Below are 19,882 nucleotides of genomic sequence, written 5' to 3' on the forward strand. Positions count from 1 at the left end.
AAAACACAAAGGGCTGTTTTTTATCCCAGTCAGAACTTGTGTTGTTTCTTAACAAGTGATTCAAAGGAAGTCAAGCATATACACTGCTTACAGTAGGAAACAAGCCTAACGTTAGCCATTACTAACAAAATAGGCTGTAGAAGCCAAATCATCTCTAAACCCTGTGACACTACCAAAGAGATACAGAGTGTTAATTTTTTTAAATGAAGCTTTCTATTTGTAAATGTAAACCTTACAAAAGGAAGATGTAACATTGGAATAAAATACCAGTGTCCTTCCCAGAAAAGACTAGATGGTTGTAACCGAAGTCATCCACGCTTGGGCTAGATGTACAAGACACCCAAACTCGAAGCTACCCCAGCGCTTGCAGAGTTCTGTACTCCCTGTCCCCTTCCGTCAGCTGACTGGGCCCAAGGAAAGAGCAGGCACAGGAAGCAGTGGGGATTAGTAGAGCAGATGTAGGGATTGGGAGTTCAGGTTGAAATGGCAAATGACTTGCATATTGGGAGAAAGAAAGTGTGAAAATGGCAGTCTACTAAATTACCTATTTCAAGATGGACTTTCTTACCTTAACCTCTGAAATAAGACTGTATTTTATCAAATAAAATTGACTTCGTCTCAAACTTAATCGAAAGCATAAAGATGAGTTGCCAAGCCTGGTCCCTGGTTACTGACTCTGCACTGTAGTCCTTAACTTTCCTGTCCTAACAGATTACAGGCAAGAGCACACTTGAGAACCACACATGGCTTCTTAGCAATGTTGCAGGCAGCTGTGGAAGCCTTGATGCACCGGACATCCATCCCCACACTGGCTGAAGCACTCTATGAGCCTGTCTCCTACCTGTGTTTTATACCTGAACTGAGGCATGTAATTAAAGTTGTGATCTTTTTTTATTATGCTCGGAACTTTTCTCTCCTTTTTTGTGTCCCCCTATATTCATATTATTTTTCTAGGTATTTATATAATAAATGTATGAAAATACAATTTTTCTTATGAAACTAGGATAACTTTTATAAACACTTATAGAATTTTGTCTCTGCAGTGTCTCACGGAAATTATTTAGCCTTGTCTCGCTCTGTTATTCATGCTAGTCTTCTTGCCTATGCTATGGACACTTTCATACAATCTCAGCCCTTACTCTTTGATCATGATAACATGTCTAGAGATGCAAAGAAGAAGGAGGGGAGCTCGGCTTGTTTGTTGTTGCTTCTCCGTCTTCAGAGTGGGAAGCAAAGCTGGTGGGTGGGTAGCATAAGCTCCAAGATCCCACCCAGCAGAAGCCATGTTGCTGCCATTCAGTCTACAAAAGTCTGCACGTTCTAGCTTCTAACTGAACAGGGAAGCCTTGACAATTTCTCCAGGAGCGGAAGGGTTTTTGGGTTGGTTGGTTGGTTGGTTGGTGGGGTTTTGGTTTTTTGTTTTGTTGTTTTGGTGACTTCTGTAGTAGTGGGCATATGTTTCTAGCTTTTTATTTTCTTTAAAGGTGTTAACAGTTCTTTATCTTGAAGCCTTGTATGAAAAGCTCTTGGCTGTTACCATTGCTTTCCCTTATCACTGATCAGAGCAGTTGCCCCGGTGGTGTGTATTCTTCCCATTAGCATTCTGACTTGCTACATTGCCATTTGTGTTACAGATGTATAGGGTCTTAGTCTGTAGTGCAGGGAGTCCTGCCACAGCCTCCCGGGAACTGATGTCATCGGCCTATATAACCTCTACCTGGCTACAAAGGAACTTTTTGATATCTCTTATTTGTACACATCATGCTTATTTTCCATAGCAGAGTTTTTATTATTATTATTTTATATGTTATTTGACTTTTCAATCTTGGCTAACTTGAGGTAGTGCACATGGACAAATATTTTACACGATTTTAAAATTATAAGTAATGAAACTGAAGTTTATTTTCTGTATATGGCCAAAGCTCTGGGTGTTTTCTTCAAGTTTTTAAAATTCTTTAAGATTATCATTTGTGCCAGGACCATTTATTAAAAATCCTGTTTTGCACTGAACTGTCATTTTCTCATGCTCGATTACTGAGATTTCTAAAATTCTGCTTTTTAAATTTTTGTCTACTGATTTCAATAATCCAGGTACACAAAGAGAGGTGATAGATGTAAGAAAAGTTGAAAGCTCATGTTATAATAGGGCGATCAAACAAAGTAGAAAAGAACACTGAATCAGTAAACTGAAAGTTATTCCTCCTTGTTACTCAGGGATCTGGTTTTTAAAAAGATAAATACATAGTAAACTCTTGAGCCTAATTAAAAAATAATAATTTCAAAACAAAGAGTCATACCTAAGACACAAAAAAGCTTGAAAATGAGGCATTGACTTATAACACTGTGACCACAATTTCAAAAGCATCAGAGTCAGAAGTAAGAGTTTGACTGGAACCTGAGCACTTAGAAGATGCTGACAAAAATGTCTAGAGCCTGTACCTGAAACATGTACCAAGTAGATGCATCCACTTGTTTGAACTTTGAAAGAACATCAAATTGTTCCAGGCCTTAAAAGCCCTTGAAAATATTACAGTTCATTTGTGAAACCCATCGACCTGTAATACAATGTTCTAGTGAAGGTGTCAGAAGGTAGGAAACAAGGTGAGAGTATAGCTCAGATGCAAAACAGAACCCTGGGCTTGCTCCCAGCACTGGAAGGTGAAAGGGAGAGAAGAGAAAATGAGAAAGTAACAATGTAATGAATTGTAAAATAGTTAAAGTCAATTAACTAAATCTTTAAAAGAAATTAGGCACAATTATTGCAAATATACTAAGGAAAAAAACTTCAGGAAGAAAATGGAACATTTGGATTTTTTTAAATTTTAAAAAGAATTTTTTAAGACTTATTTAAAGTAAACTGTAGCTGTGTTCAGACACACCAGAAGAGGGCATCAGATCTCATTACACATGGTTGTGAGCCACCATGTGGTTGCTGGGATTTGAACTCAGGACCTCTAGAAGAGCAGTCAGTGCTCTTAACCACTGAGCCATCTGTCTCTCCAGCCCCGTTTTTGTTTGTTTATTTGTTTGTTTGTTTTTGTTTTAAAGAGCAGTAGAACAAGAAGAGCAGATATAGCACCTGGATAATATACACCTAAAATTAATTCTGACAATGTAAATATAGAAAAATAGTTGGAAAAATTCACACTGGTGGCAAAGAATTATAAATGAGATTACAATTAAAGCTAACATGTTGACTGTAGTTGGGAAGCTAGTTCAGTGGTAAATGCACCTGCTACCAAGCTTGGCAACCTGAGCTGGATCCCCAGAACTGACTCCTGTGACTTCTCTGATCTCCATGTGCATCACCTCATTCTCACACAAAACTTTTTTCAAAAGAAAATATATTACCTGTATGAGAAAGTATAGAATTTTATTGACAATTTTAGACCATAACTATAAACAATACCCTATAAAAACAATTTTTAATCAAGAAGGAAATGCTATAGAAATGCTGACATCCTAGCAGTAAGTCTTCTGACACAATTACATTTAATGATAGTAGTTTGTATTGGACTTTTAATAAAAATTGGGAGTTTATACAGGAGGACAAATACTAAAGAGGGTTCATAGAAAGGAGAGGCCAGGTTTGACACCACACACCTTTAATTCCTATGTGTAGGGGCCCAACGCAAGAGGAGAATGAGTTAGAGGACAGCCTGGGCCACATGGCAAGGATTCTCTAGAGGAATTAACTGGGTGGGCAAGATGGCTTAGTAGGTAGTGGCATTTGCTGAGCTGAGTTGGACCCCTGGACACCATGTGGTGGAAGAAGAAAACAGACTCCCACAATTTGTTTCTTGACCATACATATGCACATAGGGAAAGACACAATAAATAAATGTTAAAAATAATAATGATTTTAAAAAGATTAAACAATCCTAAATTACCTAAATGAGATCTTTGTGTATGGCAAAGCCACTGTCAGTGATATATGAAATCCAAAGAGAAATATGACATGAAAAATGATGTGTTAAAAGGAAGGATCTAGAGTAAAGGAACTAAACCAGAAAAGAAATATCAACTCCACATAGCAAAAGAAGTGAATTGTGGGGTGTGTGTGTGTGTGTGTGTGTATACACGCACATGTGCTGAATTAGAGGAAAGGATTACAAAAGCCAAGAGCTAAGTAATCGAGGATGGCCTTCTAATGCCCTTGCATGCTGAGATTGCAGACAGGCACTAATGCAGCCTTATACATGAACCTCTGGAACTTCATGCTTGCTTGGAGAAGCACTCTACCAACTGAACACCATCCTAAACCCTGTAGCGAGTTTTAGAATAAATTTTTTACTATCATTAAAAGTTGAAATCCTAATTGGTAGACTATCATAACAGTTTTTCAATTTTTATTCCTTGAATATTGACTTGGCTAAAAACGGATAACTTCAGAAGAAATTATCTTCTAGATACAACCATTAGTCATCATTTCCAGTTGCCAGGTAACCAAGAAAGCCCAGGGCAAGGCTAAATTCATTAACTGGAGTTTAGTGTTAGCAATAGCTTCAGACTTGAGAGACGTTGCTGACACATTTGCTCTTCTAGAAAATACAGTGCTCAAGAGATGGCAACCTCATAGGAAGACCAACAGTGTCAACTAACCTGGACCCCTGGGAGTTCCCAAAAACTAAGCCACCAACTAAAGAGCATACACAGGCTGGTTCATGACCCCCCCTCCCGTCCCCGGCACATATGTAGCAGAGGACTGCCTTGTCTGGCCTCAGTGAGAGAGGATGCACCTAATTCTGTCTTGATGCCCAAGGGAAGGGGGATGCTTGTGTGTGTGGGGTGCCCTCTCAGAGGTGAAGGGGAGGGTGAAAGGGAAGAACTTTGGGAGGAAGGACCAGAAGGGGGGGCAACATTTGGGATGTAAATAGGTATAATAATAATAAAACAACAACAACAATAATAAAAAGAAAATACAGTTCTCTCTGCAGCCACTTTTTTTTTTTTGCCACTGCCCCCTTCTCAGCACATAATTGAAAAATAATTCTTACCCTTTCTGAAACAATAACGAGGTGAAGTCTGATCTTTTAAGAATAACTTCTATAAAATTCCATCCCATAAAAGCTGGCTGTGGAGGGCACATGTCTGTAATCCCATCACTCAGAAGACACGGACAGGAGGATTGCTGCAAGTCAATGGCCAGCCTGGTCTACATGGTGAATTCTGGGCCAGCTAGGATTAGGCAGTAAGACCCTGTCACAAACAAGCCCGCCAACTGAGAAACAATTATTACATTGATATTATCATTGCAATTTGTACAATGCTGAGGCTTAATCTTACATGCTACAAGATTTCAGTGTACACAAGAGTGACATTGTGTCTAGTAACAACTTGGATGTATACAACCCTGGAGGACCCATCCCTGATGCATAAGTTATATGAAATATTTCAAGAATTGTCAGTGGGCCAATGAAATGACTCCGTGGGTAAAGGCGCTTGTGAAGTAGGCCTGGAAACCATCCCCAGGTCCCTGGAACCCACCAGAAGATGGAGAGAGAACTGACTCCACACAGTTGTCCTGGGACCTTCCCATGTACACCACCACATGCTCACACACCACAGTAATGAATACATTAAATTTCTCAACGCTTAGTTTCAGTAACATAAGTTTTTGTTTGCTTGCCTGTTTTGTTGGTTTGGTTTGGTTTGGTTTGGCTTTGTTGAGACAAGGCTTCTCTATAGCCCTGGCTGGCCCGGAAGTCACTTAGGTTGATCAAACTGATCTCAAAGCCACAGAGACTCACCTGCCTCTGCCTGCCTCCCTCTCTAGTTCTGAAATTAAAGACACGCAGCACTGTTCTCAGTTTAGGACGGTATTTTTGAGCTCTGAACTGTATGGATGGTTTGTATTGCGGCAGGGTGCTTCCTGATTTCTCTGGCTGACTTAAATACTGTTATTGGTGTCCTCATTTGTTGTTTGTTCTTTACTGGGGTTGTGGGATTTGGATCCAAGACTTTGTTTACCTCAGGCAAATGCTTTTAACATTGAATTACAGTCCCAGCCCCAGATAAAAAAAATCCGACAGAAAATTACAATATCTCAGTGCCGCTTGTTCTGGTTTCTATTCCAAGCTTAGGGGATCTTGCTGCCTCAGGCTCCTGACCAGCTGGGGCAACATCTGCACCACAACACCTTTCCACAGTTAAACACATTTCCCTATGGGGAATGGTTTTAAAACATCACAAGAAAAACTTTAAAAGTTTATTATACCCAGCAAGTGCCTTAGAGTTTTTAATTAACATAAGTTAATGTAGTCCGCTTGTCTTCACATTAATAAGCATTCTACTAGAAAAAGAGAACATTGTGGGAAGCCTTAGGTTCAAACCCTGGCTAGGGGTTGGGAGCTTTGGACTAAAGTGTAACATAGTGATGCACTAAGGAAGCAGTCTTAGTGGACTGAGAGATGGCTCAGTGGTTAAGAGCATTTGCTGTTTCTGCATAGGACCCAGGTTTGAGTCCCAGAACCTATATAGTGAGTTAAAACCATCTGTAACTCCAGTTCTAGGGGATCCAACAAACACTCTTTTCTGATCTCCAAAAGCCTCTCACATGCTTACAGTGCATGTACATACGCTCAGGCAAAACACTGATACACATAAAATAATATATACTATTTATATGTTTGTGTATATAATATATAATTATGCATATAATTATATAGCATTGTACATACAATAACAGAATATATATTGTATAATTATAATACATATTATATACATACATACACACATATATGCATGTGTGCATAATGGGCTCTGTCCCCAGTTTCTGGCATGGAGAGTCTAAAACATTTCTAACTTCTTTAATGGTGTGACTAAAACAAACATCTTTTATTGTCACAAATGCCGTTTTTGGTTCCCTCTATTTTGCATTTTTTTTTCCGGAGCTGAGGACCGAACCCAGGGCCTTGCGCTTGCTAGGCAAACGCTCTACCACTGAGCTAAATCCCCAACCCCTATTTTGCATTTTAAAAAATGACTTTATTTATTTATTTGTGGGATGGGGTGAGTGTATAGAGATCAGACAAAACTTGCAGGAGTGGCCTGTGGGTCTTAGGACAGAACTCGAAATATCAGGCTTGCATAGAAGCACCTTTACCCACTGGGCCATGCCAGCAGCCTAGTCATCTCAGTTACAGTAAAGCAAGAAGGAGCCTGTACTCTGGGGTGACTAGCCGTGTCAGCCTGAGAGGCCTGGGTGACATAGGGCCAGGGTGGTACTTTCCTTCCTGTCTAGCAAGTCAAACACAAAAGCATTATGTAAAACAACTTTGTTTGGAAGCAGGCAGAACAGTACACGCATATAATGTCAGTCCTTAGGAGGCAGAGGCAGGATGATCTGGACTTCAAGGTCATCTCTGCTTACACAGTGAGGTAAAGTCCATCCTGACCTACATGAGCTCTCATCTCAAAACACAGTTCTTAAACTAGTGTTAGTGTCACAGGCCTTTAAACCCAGAATTTGGGAGGCAGAGGCAGGCAGGTCTCCGTGAGTTCAAGGCCAGGCTTGAACTACTCAGTGAGTTCCAGGACTGCCAGAGCTATGTAGTAAGACCCTAGCTTGAACACAAAAAACAACAACACTTTACCTGGGAGTCACAGGAACTACAACTTGATACACATGACTTCATATAGTTGCAGATTAACGTATCATGGAGGCAGCACGTAGGACAGACTTTATTCTGAAGCAATGAACACTGCTTTGAAGGAAATGTCTATTGAATGTTGAATAAAATCAGGAGCCATCAGTGGTAGAGTGCTTGCCTAGCAAGCGCAAGGCCCTGGGTTCGGTCCCCAGCTCCGAAAAAAAAAAAAAAAAAAAAAAAAGGAAAAAAAAAAGGAAAAAGAAAAAATAAGTAAAAATCAGGAGCCATGTGCTAGGAAGTACGTGATGGGCAGAAGAAACAGAACTATATACCTAGCAAGCATCCATGATGCAGGCACGACGTCCTGCAGGCACCTTGATCTGGACGCTGTTGAGTGATGTAATACCTCCAGATGGCTGCAGTGACGGTCAAAGTGACAGAGCTCACACTGGCTTCCCTTCTTTACTTTGATTCTTACATCTTGGACTTCGACCTCCAGAGGAGGAAAGGGCTGGGGACTGATGTCATCACCAGTGCCTAGTGATTGCCTGAGTTGTGCCTATGAAATGAAAATGGAGTCTTCACAAACAACCAAACTTCAGGGCTCAGAAGCTTGTGGGTTGGCAGGAGAAAAAATTAGTGAGTCACAGAGGGCCTGTGGCCCAATCTGAATGTGTCTCCCAACAGGTCAAGTGTTGGAATCCACATTGAGAGGGCAAGAGGGCAGGAGGGTCACTTGGGCCTGGGAGTGGGGATCACACTGAGCCACACAGCAGGACCCTGTCTTTAGAACAGAAAGCAGCCAGGTGTGCGTTGGTTCACACCTTTGAGATCAGCACTTAGGAGAGAGACAGGAAGAGCACTAGGAGTTCCAGCCAGCCAGGCCTACACAGCAAGCCCTGTTTAAACAACATCAAACAAACAGGGATGGAGGGAGGGAGGAAGGGAGGAAGAAAGGGAGGGACAGACAGACAGACGGAGAGGGCAAAGAATGCATATCACAAAGAGAAGTCACAATGGGAACAAACACATCCATGTAATATCTTGCTTGGTAAAAAAAAAAATGGACCATTATCAGTATCTAGTGTCCTAGTTACTTTTCCTGTTTTAAGTGACAAAATACCTAAGAAGAAGCAACTTAAGAGATGATAGGCGGTGCACTCCATCAGGGCGCTGAAGGCACAGAAAGAGGGTAGGAGGAGGTTGGCCACATGGCATCTGTAGTCAGGAACTATATAGTCATGACATGGGGCCAGGCTATAAAACTACAAGACCTTCCCCTAGCGATGCCCTTCTCTAGCATCTTAATGTTTCCACAACCTTCTGAAAATTTGTCACCAGCTGGGGGATCAGAGGTTCAAAGCCATGAACTTACGGGGTACATTTCACATTCGCTCAACGTTCAGAAAACCTTTCCCATGCCTTTTGTAAATCTATTTTATTTATTTGCTTAAAGTTTCTTTTCCTCAGTGGGGTGGGGAGATATATGACAGGTATGTGTGTGCCATCTCATGCCTGAGAAGGTCAGAGGACAATTACAGAGAATTGATTCCAGCCTTATACCTTGTTGAATGGAGCGAGTCTCTCTTGCTACTTTTTTTTTTTTTTTTTTTTTTTTACTTATTTTCTATTATTCATTGACTGTGCAGTGTGGTCCAAGATAGCTTTCCTTTGAGTTTCCTGTCTCTGCCTTCCATCTCGTCAGAGGAGTGCTAACATTACAAAAAGCTGCACCCAGCTTTTTACATGGGTTCTGACTCACGCTGCCAGGCTTGCACAGCGAGGCCTTTTGCTGGATGAGCCATCTCCCTGCCTCTCCGTATTGATTTTCAGCTTTTCATTTGTGTGTGTCAGTGAGCATGTGTGTGTGTGCTTGCACATGTGTGTTGGTGCATGTACCCATGTGCCTGCGGAGATCAGAGGAGGACTCCACGTGTCCCACTCTGTTGCTCTCAGCCTTGTTCCCTTAAAGGACAAAAGAAAAATTAAAGAGAGAGAGGCTTAGGTGAGTATGGTAAAGTCACATGATGGATTTAAAGAATTTCTCCTTCACCACAGGCAATAAATAGATGCTGTAAAAAAGCAGCAACAGTACCTTGGAGCAGATCAAGGAAGTTTCAAGAAGTCACTGCCCTGGAAGTTCCTCATTGAATCTGTCGGAGTTACTTATTACCTTCTGGTTAATAATAATCAGACACGTGAAGAACAAAGCAGGAAATGAATTCCCAGAGCAATAACCTGAACCCATCCACTTCGGCTTCACTGATGTAGCCTATCATCACATTTGTGAGCTTCGATGTGCAGCCAGCAAATTCTCAGCACCGCTCAGGACAGTGGAGATCGGCTGTGTGGACTGTGAGGGCCGGCCGCAGGAGCTCACTATTGCCATCATCTGCAAAGCTGCCCACACTACTGCGAATCACCTGTCCCCATTTCTGAATCTTTGTATCGCTTTGCCCAAGTTTCCTGATAGGTTAGGTCAGGCCTAAGGCCAGGCCTCTGCTCCAGCTACAGGTAGTGAGAAGGACTTTGGCCCAAATCACTTTCCCAGGTGAGCAGGCTTCCTGCTTCTGCCAAGACATAAAAATGAAAGATTCTCCACTAATGAGATTGGAGTTCAGAGGCTTAGTGGACAAATGTGCACTGTAGTCCTGGGTGGAACCATCTCTCAAACGGCTTAGCATGGTGCCGCCATGCAGTGATTATGATAAATTACACTTAGGACTGCTATTTTTATTAATTTGTTGAGGCAGGCAGGGCATCAACCTTCAGGGACAAGAATGTAAAAAGATACAGTCTGTTTATCTTTTCTTTTCCCTTTTCCTCCCCCCCCCTTTTTTGTTTGTGTTTTGAGACAGGATGTCTATATAGACCTGGCTTCTGGCAGTCCTGGAACTCACTATGTACACCAGGCTGGCCTCAAACTCACAGAGATTTGCTTGCCTTGGCCTCCTGTGGGCTGGGATTAAAGGTATGCACCACCATGCCTGACAGTTCTGCTTTCTTAAAGTTCTGTTTTTAAATGTATTTATTTTGCACATGGAGTATGCTAAATGTCATGGTGTGAAGGCGGAAGTCAGAGGACAACGTGTGGAAAGTGTCCTCCTTTGCCATACAGGTCCTGGAGTCTGAACTCAGGCCATTAGATTTGGCAGAGGCACCTTTCCCCACTGAGCCATCTCTCTGGCCCTTGCTCTGTCTTTTGCTTTGACGTAGTCTCAAGGCTGGTCTGGACCTCCAGTGATTCTCTGGAATTGCCCTGAAGCAACTAGAATTGCAAGTGGGTTGGGTGGTCACCTTAGCAGGAGACCACCGTGTGCTTTGTATGCGTGAGGCTTTGTGTTTCAGAGCTCTACATGAAGAACAAAACAAATGCAGTATTTTGGAGCACAATTAAAGGGAGAAAATAATACACCCACAAAAATTAAAACATATGCTTAAAAGGTGTATTATTTTCTATAATGCTATAACATTTGCTAATTCACAAGCTAGCTTAGACAGTGCTGCGATCCTCTCTACCCCTCTGTCTTACTCTCCCAAGTTTTAGCAAACACTGCTGGCTTTTGAGTTTTGGAAGACAGAGGAACACAAAATGTCACAGCCCCTTTGACTGGGGTCCATCCAGGATTGTGAAGAGCTCCATATGCCTGTCCACAGTGAGTTTAAGTTACCTGAAAGGAAAAAAAAACCATATTCAGTGATATGTGTTGAAAGCATAACTGACTTTCTTTCTTCACGCTAGGTGGCTGGACCAGGGACAATAGCGATGGAGTTTTGTAGAGGGAATGGGAGGCTGGATTCTGCACTGAACTCCCTGCAGGTGGGAACTTACAGCCAAGACCAAGGTGAGGGCAGTAGGCAGAGAATATCTAAAAGACACCATCAGGGGAGGGGAGATGTTAGCTCAGGTCATGTCGGGTGATCAGACTTCAACAGAGGGATGGCGGAGGCTGAGCTACTGAACAGAGCTGAAGGAGAGCAGGCTTCCTGCCCAAACTGTGTTCTACAAGGAAGTACACATTTGGGTGTAGGAGGCCTTTTAGAAGACAAGTTTGGTCAGGTCAAAAATAAAATAATTGCTGAAGGTACAGGGACATGGCAAAGGGGGTGACGTAATCAGATTTGAGAGGAGGTAACTCTAGGAATGGAGCAGAGAATGGGCTGGAATGAGCAGAAACAACATCAGGAGTTCATACGAAAGAAGATGACCCATCCCAAGATGGCATGAAATATCAACTCTGGAATGATTTAGGATACCTAATGAACTGGATTTGGTGACTCTGAAAGCGGAAGGAGAGAAGGAGCCCTGGAGGGTGTAATCCTACAGCTTCTGGGCACAGATCCTGGAAATGCCAGCCAGCGGGACTGCCAGCATTAGCTGAGTTAGTCTGAACAGAAAGAATGAGTTTCTACATCACACCCACAGGGGAGTCTGCCTCCATTACTCTAGGAGCTGGCATCACAGATCCTTTCAAGCAGACCCTTCACACACCTGTAATATGAATTTCTGTAAACACAAATTGAAACTCACAACAGTGAGCATATGGTTAGGAGGGGGCAGTTGGATGGACTTCCCATGTATGATATCTGTAGATCTTAGGTGGAGAATTTGTAAGGTATGAGCCAAGTATGCTTAGGGGTAAAGGCACTTGTCTTCAAGCCTGGGGAGATGAGTTTGAGAGAGAATCAACTCCCACAGGTTGTTCTCTGATCTTTCACATGTGCAAGTGCACGCACACACAAAAGCAGATGCACATGCAACAAATAAACAAATGTCAAAAAAATAGAAAAGGAAAACAAATAAAAGAATTTTTGGGATAGCCTCTGCCGCCCGTGCTGGGGATGTATCATGGTTGGTAGAGGGCCTGCCGAATGGGCACCAGGCTCTGGGGTTGGGCCCCAGGACTGTGTAAACCACAGTGTCTGTGGTCTTAGCACCCTAGGAGATACAGGCAGAAGGAGAAATTCAAAGTCTCCAGAGCGATTATATACATGTAAAAAATTGCCAAAGACCTAATTAAGCTTTAAAGAGAAAGTTAAGGAATATCTCATCTATAAGCAAGTTCTAGACCTGCCTGTGATATATGAGACCCTTTTTTTTTTTTTTTTTTAAAGGGAGAGTGTTAGGGATCAAATCGAGCTGTAGAACTTAAGGCATGCAAATATGGAACGAGTCTGGGTCACAAAGACAGAGTTACTTCTACTATGCTTGGTGCTAACATATGCAGTTTCCAGAAACCTCATCTGCCCATCCTTCTTTATCCAACAATAACACCAAGGGTAGGCACTATTTATTTATTTAGAATTGAGTACTTTACCGTTGAGCTAGCTCTCAGGCCCTGTAGTCACTTCTTAACGAAAAAGCAGACTGTGCTTGACACTTGGAATCCAAAGGATAGACTTCTGTGCCCTCAAAGAGTATACAGGCCAAACTAGAGAATACACAAAAGTACACATAAGTGGCAACAGTGCAAATATGTATTATAAGAGATATTTGTACAGTAGATGTTAAGTGAAAGATGGGGACAGAACTGAATTATGCCTAGGATTTACCATCAGGCCTGTTAGGGAAAATTCTTGGAGAGGACAAGCAGGCTTTGTTTTGAAGGAATAATTGGGTTTAGCCTGGCTGTGCTCCAGTGTAGTAAATAGCATAGAGTGTGTGTTCGGGGACACAAAAGCCCTTCAGAATGACTTGAATGTAAAGTACAAGACATGGAGGAAGGCTGTGGGTAGAAATGAGATTGGGCAGCTAAACATGGAGAAGACAGTGATTCCCGGGCCAGATACCTGGTGGCTCAGCTTTCAGGCTTGAAATTAGTGGAGAACTGTGGGATCACATGACCAGCGAAGAGCCCTAAAACAATAGAAAGAAGAAATAATCCACTATGCTATAGTCAGTTTGTGAAAGGTGGTTAGATTCCAGATCTTACCAGGTGTTTTAGGACTGATGTATCTCAGCTGTAGTGGGCTTGCCTAGCATGCTTCAACCCACACATCCAGTCCCCAAGTGTGTAAGAGTGCAGGGGAAGGTCTCTTAAGGAAGGTTTGGACTTCCTACTGAGGATAGTGGAGAACCATTCACTGTTGGGATTTTTAAATCTGGACTGGTGGTTACTATTATCTAAGATCTGTAGTGATGGTGCCTGCAAAATGATAATGGGAGGAGATAGAGGAACTGTGTAGAGAGATATGGAACTAGAAGCAAAGAGATTCAACAGACTAAAGTGGGGGACAAGGGGAGGAAAAGACTCATGGACATCATTAGTCACAAAAAGCAACTAAATAAAACACCTTCTACTGACTTGTAAACAGATTTTTTTTTATTTTTTTATTTATTTTATTTATTATATATAAGTACACTGTAGCTGTCTCCAGATACACCAGAAGGGGGCATCAGATCTCTTTACAGATGGTTGTGAGCCACCATGTGGTTGCTGGGAATTGAACTCATGACCTCTGGAAGAGCAGTCAGGTGCTCTTAACCGCTGAGCCATCTCTCCAGCCCTGTAAACAGATTTTTATGTTAAATTCAAAATTTAAGTAGGGTATGTATTAAAGACATGTGGTGTTTCCTTTAAAGAAATTATTATTATTATTATTATTATTATTATTATTATTATTATTATTATACCTACTTTATGTGTAGGATGCTGTGCTTGTGTGTATGTCTGTGTACCACAGGCATGCAGTGCCTGTCGAGGCCAGAATAGGCTGTGAGACTCCCCCTGGAACTGGAGTTAAAGGCTGTCATTAGTCACCATGTGCTCATAACTGCCGAGCCATCTCTCCAGGACCATTTTCATTTTAAAAAGCCAGTTGTTTCTGTGTACCTGCAATGTATTTGGGTGGAAGCCCAATGTTAGGCACTGTCTTAGTCTGCTTTGTATTACTGTGATAAAATACCAACCAACACCAGCTTAGGGTTTATTTCACCTCCCAATCCATCATCAAGGGAAGAAAGCACAGGAACTCAAAACAGGAACCTGAAGGCAGGAACTGATGCAGAGGAGAGGGAGAAACACCTACTTACTGGCTTATTTACCCTGGCTTATTCAGTTTGCTTTCTTATATTTCCTGGCAAAGACATTTTCTACCATGGACTGGATCCTTCCACATCAATTATCAATCAAGAAAATGTCCCGTAGGCATGCCTACAGGCCAATTTGATGGCGGATTGCCCTAATTGAAGTTCCCTCTCCGTTTACTCTAGCTTGCATGAAGTTGTCAAAAACAAAACAAAACACCCACCTAACCAACACAGGCATCTTCTTCAGTCGCTCACCATCTTATTTTATGTAACTGGGTCTCAGTGAATCTGGAGCTTACCTTTCTGCTAGAATGGCTGACCCAAGGGTTCTACTTGCCCTGTATCATCCTCTCTCATCCCAGCCCTGGAGTTACAGAAACAAGCTCTGCCCCCGGTTTAGTTCATTTTACAGTCATTTATATATTTGAGATTTTTCTTTTGGCAATCTGGAGCTACATTTCTGTGATTGCTGTAAATTACTTCCTTTCTTGGTTTTTTCTTCCTCTTTTTCAGTTTCCCTAATTTCACTTACTGTCTTATGAATTTGAAATGTGTTCAGTGAAAGGTAGCTTTTTCATCAAGCCGGTTGGGTCGTCTCTGAATGTCTGACCCTCCCCGACCATTTTTGTTATGGATTGAACCCAGGGCCTCGTGGAGATACTGCTCAGATATCTCTGAAACAGGATGTTACTGACTGATCACGCTGGTCTTGAACGTGCAGCCTCCCGAGTAGCTAGAATCACAAGCATGAGGCACCAGATCCAGTTTGAATTCCTGAAACATCTCCTCTATGAATCTTCCAGACAGTGCCCAGTGGGGTCAGAGTACAATTTGAGGAGTTGGCTCTCTCCTTGAACCATGCTCGGCTTCAGGATGGACTGTAAGAGCCCTCACTGGCTGATCTATCTTGCCAGCCCCTTATTTTGTTTTAGTATTAACCTCTTTCCTTGTAAAGGAGATGTTTGTTCTCAAATTTGCATAGGAATGTAATATTTAATTTAAAATGATGACTCATATATGACCTTATAAAGACAATAAAATTAAACAACCGGAAAGATAAAGCGGGGGCAGTTGGCTCAGTTCTATAAAACCAACCCACAAGGATTATCATTACTTCGAGGCTAAGGCAGGCTACACGACGAGTTCCAGGATAGCATGGCTACACAGAAGAGATTCTCAAGAGTCCAAATAAACAATAATAAAGGGGGCGGGGTGGAAATAAGGGGCCATAAGAAGTAAATACGAGCTCAGCATGGGAGGCCAGACAGGGAAGCAAAACTTTTCTTCGGTGGCCCAGTCTTCCAAGGGCTGAACAGGAAGTTGACGCAGGCAGGTGGGAAGCACCAGCTTGGATGGGCCGCTGTGCCACCCTTAAACACCGCAAGGGAATTCTTCCGCAATTCGCCCGTCCCACTCTCAACTTTTCTTAACTGACTCTTTGCTGTGGACCCTCGCTGCGACATTGGAAGCAACTATCACTGCGAAGAAGGGAACTTCGTGAGGGGTCACCGGCAGCTAGCTGCTTGCAGAGATGCCGGGATGCGGTCAGAGCCTCGGTTCTCTGCTCCTATCCAACTCTTGAGGTCCCGCCTTTATCTTGCCTCACGCCATTAGGCCACGCCCCTACCCAGCACTCCTTCGACGCCCTCCCATCCCCATCCCACGCGCGTCCTGAGGTCCCGCCCCTCTCAACTCTAGCTCTTTGGTCTCTCCTCCCTAGCCGCCCCGGAGCTCGTTGCCTTGAGGCCAGGTCCCTCCACTCCTTCATTCCCGAGACCCAACGAATTGCGAGTCCGACCCTCCTGGCTGCCTAGGACCCGCCCCTCTCAGGCCTCTTGCCCTAAAGCCCCTCCCCTTAGATTATCCCCGCCCCCTGCCAACGCAGACCCGCCCTTTCTCCAGTCGCCCCGCCCCGCTCCCACAAAGTCCCGCCTCCGGCCCCCGCCTCCGCCCCCTGGGCGCTCCGTCGCAGTGACGTGCGCGCCTGGCTGGGCACTCCGCTGGGCTCTCTGGCCGGCGGGTGGAGACCGATCCGGTATCTGTCCCAGCAGGAAGCGTATCCCGGCCGCCGTCGTCTCCGGTGCTCGCTCTCGGCCGCGGCGTCGCGCTCGCCCTTCGCGCCCGCAGTCCGGCAGCCTCTCCACGGCCGCGACCCCTCGCGCACCTGCCTCGCCCGGGGTGAGTGTGGACTCCTGCCCGCCTGCCTGTCCTCACCGCCTTGGCCTCTTCTCTGCCCGGCGCGGACCGGAGCTCTGGCTTCCCCTTCCCCGGCCGGCGGGGCTCCTGTCACCTGACGAGTCCCACCGGACACTGAGAGATGGTTTTCTCCTTTAGAAACACAGTGAAAATTCTACATAGACTAGTTTGTTGTCAGAAGTAAAGATCAAATGATACCATTAATAATTTAGCTGTGTCGAAGACCATGGTAGCATTCTACAAAGCTGGAATTTTAGTCTCTAAGCGGTCTAGGATCTTGAGTATGAGTTTTACGGACGTGTTGCTGAAAATAACTTCGTTATTTAATTCCAAAACGTCTTAAACTAATTAAAACGTTCTAGCTGTGAATTGTATTTTTTAAATAGGAAATAAAATGATAAGGCCACTCTTAGATAATCTGTCAGGAACTTTTACACAGAGATACATTTTATCTGACATAAAGTATGCAGAGCAGGGCTGTTTAAATCCTAATGTGCAGATACTATTGGAGCGCTACATAGTTGCTGCTCTGATTTCATACGAGTTGAATAAGACTTTAGTTTGCTCCCGTGGTACAGTTGCACGATGTTCGAATATAGTCCGCTTGAGGCTTTTAACAGCCCTTGAGGCTCAGCAGCAACACCATAAAATCTGAGTCTTGAGCTGGGTGGTCATGGTCCAAAGGTTGGCCGCGGAACAGCAGCATTTCTGTACAGATTAACTCAACTTCAAGACATCCTGGCTTGTAGTTTTCCAACTGGGAAATGTTTAGTGAAAAAAAAAATTACCTTAGTGCCCTCTAGCATTAATTTTAGAAATAGCCACAGATACTCCAAGGGGGGCAGAGGAAGAGCCAGGAACAATGAAGTTCTTCAGAACAGCTCACTGACTTTTAAATGTCCACTCATTTTCTGTGTTTGCAGTTGCACAGGAGTAAACATGCACAGTGGTAAATAGGAATCATTTTAGTCTGATGTTCATCTGCCCGTAGTGTTTTTATTTTTTGTGTGTGGTCTGTTGCCTGTTTTTCTCTTCCTTTCAAGTTTTGCATTTGTTTTCAAACGTTACTTGTAAAAGGCAGGGGCAGACTACTATCATTAAGAAAAGAGTATTGTGATTAAATATACAGTTAAAAAGCCACGTAGTGTAGATTTTACATATGATCTTTAGTACTTAGCTAGACACATGAGCAAGAAAAAGTGAACAACTATGATTTTTTTTAATAGAAACTACAACAGAGTATTAAAAACAAAAATGCAAATTATACTCCATGGGGCTTATCTGAAAGGGATTTTCCCCTGTTTACACGATCAAGTTTTAAAATAACAGTGGCCAGGAAATCAGAGAGAAGCTGAAGGCTCCTCTCTCATCCTGTTGTGACTTTGCCTGGAGTCTGTGGTGGATCATTTATTGTTTAGACAACTGGTCTGTATCTGGGTTTTGAAAGGCCTTTAGATGGTTTTAAAGATTTCCACCATGTAAGGTCTGAATAAATACATAAGAACTCCACATTAAAAAAAATTCTCTAGTTTTTAACTTTCTCTTGGAACTCAAAACTCCTCTTAGCATACAGGATTGGGAGTGTAATTCAGCAAGTTCCTTGCCTTGTGTGTGTGTGAGGCCCTGGGAACTGGAGTTTTCATTTCCTGTATTAAACATCTTATTTAAACATAAAAGTTTGAAGAACACATTGCAATTTAAATAAATCTCACACAATAGAACAGTGATTCCCAAAAAGAGATACTTTGTTAACAGTTTACGAACTGGTGATTTAGTAACAGTGTGACACACACAAAAAACCTTAAGGTTTGATTTACAAAATAAATTTCCAGGTTGGTGGTCTTTTCTTTTACAGAGGAGAAAATGGAGGCTCAGAGAATTAATACTTGCATGTAGCTTTGGAGGGGCAAAGTCCAGACTCAGTACACACGAGAGCCTTCTGACAGCAGAGCCTCTCACTCCCTTCACCAGAAGCTGTCTTGATTTCCGTTTGTTTGGTGAACTATTGAGAACCCTTTGTAGAACTGGTCTGGAGATTAGAGGTCGGTATCCTGAATAAACTGTGATAAGGCCATGCATAGAGTCTAGAACTAATTGAGAATTCTGTCTTCTTTCTCAAGGCCTTGAACAGTGAGCCAATGCTGCGGCATCATTTCTGGTGTGGTTCCAGCATGTATTAAGTATTATGTGCTTTTCATTTTGATGGGTTTATAGGAATTAACACTGCAATCTAATCCTGCACTGATTTCATTGTAGCTGAGCTACAATGTGTTACCGTTTAGGATGGAACTTCAGTTTTTGTCCTTCAAATGAGCTAGCTTGTTGCTCTACACAACCTAGCTGTCTCTTAAATGTTATTCAGTTAAATGGAACCTTAGGAGGGAAACATGCTTCAAGATTAAGATAGCCAGGCCTGGGAGATGCTCAGCGGGTAAAAGCACTTGTCTGGAACTCTGATGACCTTAGTCGGATCCCTGGGTCTTATAAGAAACAATTTCTGTGAATTGTCCTCTGACTACCACACATATACCATGGCACATAGCCATGAACAGATAGTTGTAATTTAAGAAATAGAAAAAAATAATAATAAAGATTAAGACATCTTCCTACCTCCGCCTTTCCAAGTGCTAGAGCTTACAGCTCTGCCCTTACTTATTGGGATCAAACAGAGTTGGGTGCTAGGTAGGTAGTTCATCAAGGGACTGTATCTTTAGCTTAGGACAGTATTTGTTTGTTTGTTTATTTATTTATTATTGTGTGTATATAATTTGTGTGTGCCCGCGCATGGCATACCTCTGAAAGTCAGAGGACAGTTTTGTGGAGTCAGTTTCTGTCAAACTGATGTCGTCCTGTTTGCCTGGCAAGTTTTTTTTTTTTTTTTTTTTTTTTAATCTGTTGAGCTGCCTTGCTACACATCGCCCTCCTTTTTTATCTTTTTGGAATAGGGTCTCACTCTGGAGTGTAACCCGATTGGTCTGGAACTCACTGTTTAGACAGTCCTGGCTGGCCTCTGAGCCACAGGATACATTTACCTCTATCTCCTGAGTGCTGGGATTATACAACC

At 42.8% G+C, this 19,882-nt stretch overlaps 1 protein-coding gene and 1 long non-coding RNA gene across 6 annotated transcripts in view; one reads left to right on the top strand and one right to left on the bottom strand.

Moving 5' to 3' along the window:
• Nucleotides 1–9,186: 9,186 nt before the first annotated feature.
• Nucleotides 9,187–14,093, bottom strand: LOC148004267 (uncharacterized). Its single transcript, XR_015627341.1, has 3 exons — nt 13,383–14,093; nt 12,911–13,024; nt 9,187–11,263 (listed from the first exon to the last, which is right to left on the bottom strand). It is a non-coding gene; the product is annotated as an uncharacterized LOC148004267 (long non-coding RNA).
• A 2,502-nt stretch (nt 14,094–16,595) lies between these two features.
• Nucleotides 16,596–19,882, top strand: part of Myo6 (myosin VI) — a 152,178-nt gene continuing 148,891 nt past the window's right edge. For 4 of the 5 annotated variants that reach the window (XR_015626656.1, XM_087562213.1, XM_087562214.1 and 1 more), the window contains exon 1: nt 16,596–16,800. The gene's annotated coding sequence lies outside the window, so the exon portion shown is untranslated. 5 annotated transcript variants of the gene reach the window in all.

This window comes from Rattus norvegicus, chromosome 8 (genome assembly GCF_021556685.1).
Source record: "Rattus norvegicus strain SHRSP/BbbUtx chromosome 8, alternate assembly SHRSP_T2T, whole genome shotgun sequence".
NCBI lineage: Eukaryota > Metazoa > Chordata > Mammalia > Rodentia > Muridae > Rattus > Rattus norvegicus.